Here is a 7,817-nt window from a genome sequence, read left to right on the forward strand (position 1 = left end):
GATCAAATCTCACGTCTGGTCTCAGCTCGTGTACGCAAGTTTTTGAGTTACCTGAACTTGCATGCAGCATAGTAAATTTGGTGGAGGATTGTAGAATGACAGCATTTTGTTCATTTAGGTTATTTTCCTGACCGTCAACCGAAGCTCATTAGTCGATCGTTAACCAGTAAGACTAGAATGTCTTTTTTTTATTATACAGGGCTTTAGCTTTATATGCGCGAATAGTAGCTTAAACAGCAGACCATGAGGATTCAATCGTCGCATCATGCACCTGCAGCGCTTCTGTGAACAGAGAAAAACAGAAATTAAGTCTATAAAAGGAATAAAATAAATAGGATCACACAAAATATATAGTAGGCTATAATATAATTAACAGATTAACAAAAGGAAACACTGTGCAACAAGTATAGGCTACGCTCGTTTTTGTGACACTCTTATATCTTTATTTGATTTAATCCATCTGATCGCACAGGCGCCTCACGTACACACAAACAACATTAGTTCTACCGTTGCCTGACATTTCAGCCATTCATCATCAAACTAAAACGCAGTCAACCAAACATAAAAGTTACACTGTTTATTTTATAAGGTCCGCTGTAAAATCAGCGTGCAGAGCTCAAACATTTTTGCACATGTGAAGGATTTTACACGGATATTAGAACATGACTGAAGTATAAAGCCTTGTTTAGGCTACATAATGAATAATAGGCTAGTTATGCAAACAAATGTTACAAATATGGCAAAAATGGAAACATTTGGATTCTTGTGGTATGAGACAGGCTCGTGAGCCCAATGCCGTTTCAGTTTTGCTTGACATTTGTATGCTGTTTATAATGAATGCCACTATAGCCTAATTTGTGTTTTATTTTATAGTTTAAAATATAATTTTATAACTACTTATTTTTCATTCTTGTTCTGTTCTGAATACCGTTAAATTTAAAATATTTGTTGCAGGGTGAGGGGTACTAAATAGGCTATGATGTTTATATTTACCAGTATTTTAATATACATATAAATTACACAAATTAATGTAGCCTAATTGTTTGCAATTACAAGGTTAATGAGTGTTTTTGGAGTGAGATCAATTTCTCTTTCATGAGATTACTTCCTCTTTTTGTCCGGGTTTCGTTTCTTCGTGTTGTAAACTCTAGGGGCGAGGCTTCTAAACCGGGGTGGTTTTAGAGGCGTGATATTCAAATGAAGTGATATTCAACGTGCGATCATTCATACGATGAGATTAGCGGCATATGAATGTTTCATGAATCAAATGTGAACTCTGTCGTAAGTTGATTTGTGTGCACGGATCTCCACTTGTTTCTACGTTAGATTGATAAATGCGGCCCCATAAAGTGTATATTTGGAACACAGTTCATTGATGGAGCTGAGCTGATGATCTGAATCAGGTGAGAGAGAGAGAGAAAGAGAGAGATGCAGAGCAGGGGGACATGAGGAACAGGATTAAGAACCTTGATTTTGAAACTTGTGAATCCATTAGAATCGTTAGAAGACAGAATCGTGATTCATATATGAAGAGATTTTTTCATGCACCCCTAGTTTTGACGGCATGGCAACAACTCTTCCTCTTCTGTAAAGCAGCGCAACATGGCCCTACCCCCTTTGTTGCATGTTAAATTTCAGGGTTTGTGATGTCACCAAACCGGGAAGTTGCTCGTTGTAGTCCCTACAAGCTGTAACTGTAGGCATTAAACTGTCATAAATTTTAAAAGACAATATCTCCATTTGCATTGAACTTTCAGCGACGTAACTTTGCAGATATTGTTTATGTTCAAACAGCAGCATTACACACTAACTAAAGTTAAAAAAGTGAAATCACAATCAACCAGCCCTTTAAAATCAATTACTAATTTCTCCACACTATGCAATGATTCTCTGTATCGTGTTCACATTTTGTTATAATGAAAGGATTCGCGAGTGCACAGAACTCAGCACTGGACAAAATCAACAGCATTTTGAGTGGTGAGTGGACTTTAATGCCTCTGATTTTTCATTGCATTCATTAAATTAAACCAGTATGTCTGTAAATGGTTACATTACTCAAGGCAAATCATGCTGGAAATAGAAACCTTTGATGCTCTGCAGAGCACAAACACAAATGAGTGCTGCTCGTCTGTCAAATCTAGTTATAATTAATTATAAATATTTAGATCCGCTGTAAGTATTTAGATCCGCTGTAAGAAGTCAACTGTCTGTCAATTCTAAGAACATTAATTTCCTGGTTAAGGAAGATACCTTTCTTACTGTACAATACTACTCAGAGCATGTAGCAAAAATCTGCATGATTAGGGACTCCAGTTATGAGCAAACAATGAACAACCTCAAGTGTGATACAAGTAAGACTTTATTAACTACATAAACACTTAAACTAGTCTAACATACACACATTTTCTTCTTTTATTTGGATCCACAAGACAAGTAACAAAAACGAAATCCAAATACCTTGGGAAGTCAGTTTGCAAGATGACAGGTACACATGGCTAACATACATTCACAAGTCCTTATATTTATAACACACACACACACACGCATACAGTTGGCATAGGAAAAGGGGTTAAAGTTAAAGCGTAAGCAGTAAAGAGAAGAGAAATAAAGACATGAAGCTATGGTACAATTTGATATTAAATTCGGGATCCTTTACTTATATAATACACAGAATAAACATCTGACCAGGATTTCTATATTGCCTAAAATGTTTTTTTTTTAAACAGTCATATCTTCTATGTACGCATTTGCGCTGCTTTATCTATTCTTTATATTAATTTAAGGATTATATTGATTAAAGGAGCAGGGAGTGAGCACCACATTTTAATTTCGACACCCATATTAACAGAATTCACCCTGGAGGCATGAGAAGTGCAGTGCTGCTTCCCAGCAGCATTCCATTCAGAGAAATGAAAATGCCTGCTCACAAATCCGACATGAAAAGTACTATGCAGCATAAGATAAAGTAAAGGTTCCCTTACTGTTACGTTAGCTGACAAGTAGCAGATGAATATGATGAAGCGTGGGGAACCCAAGTGCAGTTTATTTTAAAAGCATGAAACTTTGACTTGAACAATGACTTGATGACCTGAGAACATGGAACAGCATACGTACTTCAGTACTCTAAAAAGTAACAAGGCAAACAAGAGTGCTTAAATACAAGACAAAACAACCAATGACAAAACAGAAATGTTTAACAAGATAAGACAATGATAGTGGATCATTCAGCAGACAACTTGAAATAAAATAAGACCATAAACCAATGGAAACCATGACACATAAAACAAAGGAACAACATGGCAAGATCACATGAGGGGAACAGGAAATCACATGACATTGACTATGAACAAACCAGGTGAGGCCTTTACAGGCCTGGCCCTCCATCCCTCCCTCCGGTCCTCCATTGCATGTTAGTGGGCCTGGACCTTGGAGCAGTGGACAAGGCCATGGATGATGAGGTAGTCATGGTGGAGCCAGCAGACATGGAGACTAGCAGGGCAAAGCCAGCGGAGGAGAAGTCCACCATAGTGTAGCTGCTGGAACGGGGCCCCACAAAGGAGTGGAAGACCACTCAGGCAGAACTAGTAGAACAGGGCAGAGCAGATCAGAAAACCACCACGGTAAATTGGAAGCTCACCATGATGGATCAGGAGGCTTTTGGAAACTCGGAAGAGAAGACCAGGAGATTCTTGGGTATCTTTGGCAGGATTCTTTACTGAGAACTTGATGCGTGGTGCTGCATCATCAAAAGTCTAAGGCAGTGATACATTGTAGTTTATATACATTTAGGGGGCAGTGCTTAGAAATGGAGACAAAGTACCTGGGTGACGACCTTAAGCAGAGCATGCAAATGAGGCACTCTGTGAACTGTATGGGGCCATTAGTGAACTGCAGAACACACACCCTGATGGACTGTTTATTGTCGCGGGGGATTTCAATCATGTGAATCTCAAAGACCAACTTGGAGGAATACACATCATCTGTGACCAGCTACATCAGCAAGTGCATAGATGATGGCACTGATTTCAAGAACATCACTACACACTCAAACCAGAAGCTGTGGATGACTGCAGAAGTGCGTATGCTGCGAAGGACCCACAACTCTGCTTTCAGAATAGGCGACAAGACAGCACTAAGAACAGCAATAACCAAACTGGCCCGGGCCATCAAAGAGGCAAAGCAAACACTCTCCCAAAGAATCCCCAGCCAATTCAGTGACGGCAAAGACACTCGGTGCATGTGGTAGGGCTTCCAGGCCATTACCAACTACTGGCCAACACCATCTCCTTGTGACAATGATGCCTCCCTCCCAGATGTGCTAAATTACTTCTATGCATGTTTTGAGGCTCAGAATGACACGGTGCCGAGGAAGATCACCCCCCTCACAATGACCAGGTACTACATTTCTCCACGGATGATATGAGGAAGACCCTACGCAGAGTGAACCCACGGAGAGCCACGGTACCAGACAATATTCCTGGTAAAGTGCTTAGAGGATGTGCAGACCAGCTGGCTGATGTTTTTATTGACATCTTTAATTCATCCATGAGCAGCGCCATCGTCCCAATGTGCCTCAAGACCACCACCATCATCCCTGTGCCAAAGAAGTCAACAGTATCCAGGCTGAATGACAACGGGCCTGTCGTGCTCACACCCATTGTCATAAAGTGCTTCAAGAGGCTTGTCATGAGGCACATCAAGACCCTTCTGCCCTCTACACTGGACAGCTGAGCCTGCTGGGCCTGAACCCCTCCCTCTGCAACTGTATCCTGGACTTCCTGGCCACATTCTCACAGCAGCAGAATACGGTTGTCAGTCCTGTATTTGAGTCCTTAAAGGCCGGGACACACCAAGTTGACTTCAAAGAACTAGTGGCGAAAAAGCCAGCGGTGTTGTCGCCTTGCGTCGGCAGCATCTGGATAAAAAGCTGCGCTTGAACACACCACACAGATTACAGCCGACTACAAAGTAAACATGTGCGTTCTGCGCACAGGTTAATATGGTTACGTTTACACACAGTACGGTTATTTACGGGCATGACAACCTCATTCTGTAATCAAACTCACACCTGTAAATTTTCAGAACGCAAAACGGCATTCTCGGAAAACACGCGCTGTGTGAACAAAACAGGACTGGACAACTAGTTGTCTGTCACGTCATACAGTGTGAGAGAGAGAGCTGCTCTGCTGCACAAAGGAGCGTCTTAACGTGTGTTGCGTGTTTTCATGTATGGTTTTGGTAACTTGTGACAACCTCATTCTGTAATCAAACTCACACCTGTAAATTTTCAGAACGCAAAACGGCATTCTCGGAAAACGCGCTGTGTGAACAAAACAGGACTGGACAACTAGTTGTCTGTCACGTCATACAGTGTGAGAGAGAGAGCTGCTCTGCTGCACAAAGGAGCGTCTTAACGTGTGTTGCGTGTTTTCATGTATGGTTTTGGTAACTTACAGTGACAGAGATATGCTGTGTGTCATCTGAATATTTTAGATCCAGTCTCTACCGGAGCCGCTCCCATGACAGTTTTGTGTTCTGCGCACGACTCAAATAAATTCTCAGCTCAGAAAGTGATAAGACTTTCAGTTTTATAGACGTCGACATCTTTGATAATACTTTTATAGTCACTGTCGATATGGTTACTGGTAAGGAATACAGGCTTGACTCCCGTTGCACATTCATACAGACCGTATTCAAGATGCAACTGGAAGTTGTGTGAACAGGATATTTCGAGACTCACACCTGTAAGTAAATGTGGTTGTCAATCCCAAAAACTGACTGTGTGAATGTAGCCCCTTTCTGAGAGACCTAAGACAGTCCGTCTAGGAAACAGCTTCTCCAGCACCACCACTCTGAGCTCAGGAGCCCCCAGGGTTGCGTGCTTAGCCCATTGCTCTTCACTCTGCTGACTCACGACTGTGCAGCAATGCACAGCTCAAACCACATCATTAAATTCGCTGATGACATGACTGTGGTGGGTCTCATCAGCAAAGGTGACGAGTCCGCATACAGAGAATAGGTGCATCGGCTAACAGACTGGTGCAAAGTCAACAACCTGCCCCTGAATGTGGACAAAACAAAAGAGATTGTGTTGATTTTAGAAGAGCACACAACATCCACAACATCCTGCTGAACGTCGATGCTTCCTCTGTGGAAATTGTCAAGAGCATCGAATTCCTTGGTGTTCATCTGGCGGAGAACCTTTTAAGATCATTTAAGGGCATAGAGGCGTCTTGTAGATGGTACTCTAGTCTGAGAGATTGTGTTTAGCACGTTCTCGGGGAGGTTTGCAAGCCCCCATCGAAGAGCGACCTCTGCCTTGCCAAAGATCTCCCAGATTCTTTGAACCGTATGTGGGTGGAGCGTCCACTCTTCTGAGGGGACGTTGCTCCGAGATAGCATGTCTGCTCCTTGGTTCAACCTGCCTGGCACATGCGCTGCCCTTAGCGAATGCAAGTTGAGCTGAGCCCATTCCAGGAGGCGCTCTACCAGAATGAAGAGGCGCTTTGAGGAGAGACTGCCCTGGCGATTTATATATGACACCACTGTCATGCTGTCCGAGCGGAAAGGTGCAAAGGCCCAACATGCTGCCAGCATATCCAGGCAGTTGATGTGAAGCTGACCCTCCTCTTTCGACCAATGTCCAAAAGCCGGTTTGCCATCACACAGCGCTCCTCAACCCATGTTGGAAGCATCTGTCGAGACCACCTTTCTTCTGCATACCATTCCCAGGGGCACACCCCGTTCCATCCACTGTCTTTCCAAGGGGCCAGAGCTGCTACGCAGGCCCGGTCCACCTTGACACGAAGGCATCCGATACGCCAGGCGTGGGACGGAACTCGTGGTTTCAGCCAGCACTGAAGGGGCTGCATGCGAAGCAGGCCCAGCTAAAGTACCGGAGATGCAGAGGCCATGAGGCCCAGCATCTTCTGAAACGCCTTGAGAGGGCGAGGGGCTCCAACTTGAATGAGGCCACGAGCTGCTGAATAGCCAGTGCACATTCCTGCGCGACTACCGCCTTCATTCGGGCTGAGTCGAGAACTGTTCCCAGGAACGATATTCGTTGGCTGGGGGACAGCGCGCTCTTGGCAAAATTGACCCTGAGTCCCAGGCATTCTAAGTGGCTGAGGAGGAAGGATCTGTGAAATAGTAGCTCATCCTCTGACTGGGCCAAGATGAGCCAGTCATCGAGGTAACTCAGAATGCAGATTCCCATCTGTCTCAGCGGGGAAAGAGCCGCATCCATGCACTTCATAAAAGTGCAAGGAGCTAGGACAGTCCAAAGGGAAGGACCGTGTATTGATATGCCACTCCCTTGAGGCGAATCTCAAGAATCGCCTATGGTGGGGGGGCTATCTGGATATGAAATTAGGCGTCTTTCAGATCCAGCGAAAAGAGCCAGTCCCCTGGGTACACTTGCGAGAGGATCTGTTTCAATGTAATCATCCTGAACGGCCGTTTCATGAGGGCGCGGTTCAGGTGCCTGAGAGGATCGGCCTTAGATTGCCATCCTTTTTGGGGACATGGAAGTAGCGACTGTGGAAGCCTGACCCGCTCTGAGCTCGGAACTGTTTCTACGGCTCCTATTGCCAGCAAATTCATCACCTCGGAGCGCAGGACGTGTGCGTCTTTGCTCTAAACCGAGGTGGGAACCACGCCGCTGAATCGCGGGGGTCTTCGAGCAAATTGCAGTGAATAACCTCGTTTTATTATCTCCAAAACCTAGTCTGGCACTCCGGGGATGGCCTGCCAGGCCTCAGCCCGTGTGACAAGGGGTTGGATTAAATTGAGAGGCTGGTCGCCGTATGGGGACCCCA

The 7,817-nt window shown here is 44.3% G+C and overlaps 1 long non-coding RNA gene across 1 annotated transcript in view; it reads left to right on the forward strand.

The window, feature by feature from the left end:
• LOC107748999 (uncharacterized) overlaps positions 1 to 7,817 on the forward strand; it is a 28,362-nt gene that overhangs the window by 7,357 nt on the left and 13,188 nt on the right. The window lies entirely within an intron of this gene.

Source organism: Sinocyclocheilus rhinocerous, unplaced genomic scaffold, assembly GCF_001515625.1.
Source record: "Sinocyclocheilus rhinocerous isolate Xijiao unplaced genomic scaffold, SAMN03320098_v1.1 scaffold2365, whole genome shotgun sequence".
Classification (NCBI taxonomy): Eukaryota; Metazoa; Chordata; class Actinopteri; order Cypriniformes; family Cyprinidae; genus Sinocyclocheilus; species Sinocyclocheilus rhinocerous.